The sequence below is a fragment of the Colobus angolensis genome, unplaced genomic scaffold (genome assembly GCF_000951035.1).
Source record: "Colobus angolensis palliatus isolate OR3802 unplaced genomic scaffold, Cang.pa_1.0 Scaffold18, whole genome shotgun sequence".
Lineage (NCBI taxonomy): Eukaryota > Metazoa > Chordata > Mammalia > Primates > Cercopithecidae > Colobus > Colobus angolensis.
Window position 1 is genome coordinate 3,760,393 of NW_012114932.1, and position 4,060 is coordinate 3,764,452.

Below are 4,060 nucleotides of genomic sequence, written 5' to 3' on the forward strand. Positions count from 1 at the left end.
GCCCGGGGACCGGGCAGACACTTACCCGCGCTGCCGCTTCAACGAGCCGGGCAGCACCAGCCCCACCATGCCCCCTACCGACCCCTGATTGCCCCGAGGCCGTCAGCGTCCCCCCACGACTGCGGACCTCTCCTCCACCTGAGCACCCTCCTTGCCTGAACAACCCTGCGCAGACCCCAGGCAGCTGCCACGTTTGTCTGTCCTGGAACGGTGGGGAGGGGTCTGCCCTTCCGCCCATGTCCCTGGGGATGGGGTCCCCAGAGGCTAGGGTAGGGTTCCCCCACCTAGCTTTAGTCTGTTGGGTGGCTGCAGGGCGGCCTGGCCCGTCCATCAGAGGCCTTCCCTCTTTGCCTGTGTTTAATGTCTGGATCCCCCACCGCTGCCTCCATTGGCCCTTGTGTTGCTGGAGAGCCTGGCGCTGAGGCTGTCCTCTGGGGTGGAGACACCACTGTGTGTGTTGGTTGCAGATAGATGATTCACAGACTCTGGAAGGCTGGCGGGGGGCGGGCCCTTTAAAGGGTTAGGAATTGGAACAACCCCCTGCCCACCCAGGAGAAGCCAAAGACCCTTTTGGGGTGGGTGGCTTCGTCAGGGGGAAGGCTATATTTCCTGGGGGCTGGGATGAATCCAGAGGACCTGGGCCAGAGAAATGAGAAAGGGGAGACCTGTGCCCAAAATCCCCCACCCCTGGAGTGAGCCTGTAGGAGGGTCACAGATTCAGTGAGGTCTGGGGGTCAGAGAGCATTTGTGCCAGGGACTCAGCCGAAACAGCCTCACCGGTGTGTCTTTAGCCCTAGTTCAGAGGTTGGGCTGTGAAGACCCTGCTCCATGTGTTTTCACCTGAGCCACCAAGCACGGGCCATGCTGATGATACCAGGTTTCAGGTGGGCAGCTGGCCAAGCTGGGCTCGTCAATGGTCCAATCCTCTGCTCCATGGCTTTGCCCAGAGCAGGGTTCTGCCTGGAGCTGCCAAGAAGTGCAGTTCCCCCCAATTCCCCACTGAAGTTCCCTCTTCCCAAGGAGGTCACTCAGTGTCTCTGTCTCTGGGCTTCACTCTACTGACAGCCTCAGGATGTGTGGTGCCCTGATCGGGCTCGGGCACCAGATGCTGCACATGGCCAGGTGCCTGGCCTGGCTGGGTCTCCAGAGGCCACGTGCTATGCCAGACTGTTTCCAGGCCAACCTAGTTATGCCTCAGGGCTATCATCAGGCCTGTCCCCTGCCTACTGTGGGCTTGTGGGCCCTGCTGGACTAGGTGTTCTCTTTGGAGTCTGCCCTGGCAGAATCTGGTACTGTTCCTTCCTGCTAGTGGGCACAGGTCTCCGCTAATGTAGCCTGAGGATACATGGGAACATTTGACTGTAGCATCTTCCTGGAGGTTTGTAAACCTTGTGGTCATCCAAAACCCTGGGACATTTTCCACATTTGTTGTCAGCCAGATCCCCTCAGCATGACCTTGTATACTGAGACTTGTAAGGATGTCATTAGATCCCAACTCTGTGCTGAGAGGCTTGTGATGGCTCCAGGGCTACAGATGGTGCCACTGCCTTGGAGCCCTGTTGCCCAGGCTGGTCTCAAACTCCTGGAAGAAACAGACATTTCCTGGATAGCTGCTGCAGGCCCAGCGCAGGGCTAAGTGCTTTGTGAACACTGGTATGGTGGGTGTGACAATTTCTGACCAGGAGCTACCATCACAGTCATGGGGTGGTTCGTGAGAGCCAGGCCCCTGCCATTGTGGTGCCCAGCAGGGGCTGAGGCTGCTATGGCTGAGTGAGAGGGAGAGTGAATGAGGATTAAGAACCAGACAGTCTGGCCGGGGCGTGGTGGCTTATCCCTGTAATTTCGGCACTTTGGAGGCCAAGGTGAGTGGATCACCTGAGGTCAGGAGTTCAAAACCAGCCTGGCCAACATGGTGAAACTCTCTCTACTAAAAAATACAAAAAATTAGCTGGGCCTGGTGGCAGGTGCCTGTAATCCCGTCTACTTGGGAGGCTGAGGCAGGAGAATTGCTTGAATCTGGGAGGCAGAGGTTGCAGTGAGCTGAGATTGTGCCACTGCACTCCAGCCTGGGCAACAGAGCGAGACTCTGTCTCAAAAAAAAAAAAGAAAGAAAGAAACGGACAGTCCAGTGTCTGATCCCCTGCAGGTGTTGAGCTGTGTGACTTCTTGCCTGGGCAGCTTCTGGACGAGGCAGCCTGGAGTAGGGCCTTGAAGGATGAGTAGAGTTGAAAGGCAAGGGATAGGAACCAGGCAAGAATGTGAGCAGAGTGTGGACAGGTTGGAGAGCTGGAGTGATCTTCAGGACTCTTTGCAGTTTAGACTCTGCTTGGAAACTCAGGGCCTTGATCCTGAAGTAGTGGGAGTTAGGGGAGGTCTGAGAGCAGGGTGTGGCCCCATCAGACTCACACTGAGAAAGCTCACCCTCCTATCAGGAGGCCAGTGCACTGGCGAGGGAGAGAGGGAGCCCAGATAGGGCAGCTCTGTTGTGGCCTTTGAGATAGGGCAAGGCTGAGGGGGAGCAGTGGCCAGGGGTCGGAAGGTGGCCTGTGGCTAGGGTGGCTCAGAGATGGTGCAGCATGTGTGTGGTCTGGTGGCTGTGCCAGGGAGGGCACTGTGTCTGCTGGGGCCTGGCCCTGTGGGCACAGATGAACAGATGTGTTTCTCCTCTCCAGCGCATGGTGAGGTGTGTACGGCTTCCCATGGACTCAGCCTCTTCCCCGAGTCCTGTCCAGATTTCTGCTGTGGTACCTGTTATGACCAATACTGCTGCTCTGACGTGCTCAAGAAATTTGTGTGGACCAAGGAAAGGTGTGCTGTGCCTGAGGCCAGGTGGGTGCAGCGGTGGGCCACAGGGTGGGTGGCTTGAGCCTGTCCCCGCAGGAGAGTATGTGGAAGAGAAATAGCTCTGCCCCTTTGCCTCTCAGCCCTCTCGAGGTGATGGCCAGAGCATTGGAGCAGAGGGTTTAGGGATCTCCTGTTGTGGGCTGGACCCCCTAGACCTGCTCATTTAATCCCCTGTCCATCTCCTCCCTACCCTGAGGGCTCTGGCTTGCTGAGCCTTGGGCTGAGCAGGTTTCTTAGGGGTCCTTGGCCTCAGCTGGTCCTGTGGCTCACCCCAGGTGTGTACCTGTGCCAGGATGCATCCTCAGGGTGGGTACCTGGGCTTGACTATACCCCACAGTATGCACATGCCCCCGAAGGGTATCGTTTGTTCAGGGACCCTCTTGTGGAGCCTGTAGGGCACCGTACGTAAGCATGTGACCCGGTGTGAGCTCTATCTGTGTCCTCCCAGCGCAGCCTATGAATTTCCCTGCACGTTGGGTGTAGATGGTTTCATGGCTGGGACCAAGGTTCCAGGCCTGTATGTGTGGCTGTTTGCTGTATTCTGTATTTCCTTTGTGTTTGGCCTCATGTGTAGAGGGTTGAGATGGTCATACTCCTCTGCTCATGGCAGGTGATTATCCTGGGTCTGGGCAAGACCAACCCCCGCTATCTTACATAATTATTTTTGTGAGATGGAGTCTCACCATGTTGCCCAGGCTGGTCTCATACTCCTGGGCTCAAGCCATCCTTCTCCCTCAGCCTCCTGAGTAGCTGGAACTATAGGTGTGCACCACCGTGCCTAGCCTATATATTTAATATCTCAGGACCATTTCATTCCCTTCCCACCCCACGGGCAACCGTCTGCTATGTATAAGATGCATCCTTTTTATTATTTGAGTTCTTGCAAAGTAAGAACTTGTAGGTCTTGTAGTGTAAGACCTAGCCACATTGCTGTGGCACATCTGGCTCTTGCCCACTAATGCTGTGTCACTCAGAATGGTGTGAGTCCACAATGGTTGTCACGATAGATAGCTTCAGTGGGCATCTGGTATACCTCCTTTTATGGAGCTGTGTAATAATTTTCTTGGAAACACATCTAGGTGTGCAGTTGCCATGTCATAGATGCACACAGTTATCCATAAGAACTTCCAGGTGCTCTTGGGAGTGGTGCACAGGGCTGCACACATGTCAGTTCTGCCTGAGGGTTCCTAACGGGTCAGCTTTTACCCTTTCACTT

General features: G+C 55.8%; 1 protein-coding gene across 1 annotated transcript in view; it reads left to right on the plus strand.

The window, feature by feature from the left end:
• Positions 1-4,060, plus strand: part of SHISA5 (shisa family member 5) — a 35,602-nt gene that overhangs the window by 875 nt on the left and 30,667 nt on the right. The window contains exon 2 of the mRNA XM_011939161.1: positions 2,673-2,829. The gene's annotated coding sequence lies outside the window, so the exon portion shown is untranslated. The remainder of the gene's footprint in view (positions 1-2,672; positions 2,830-4,060) is intronic.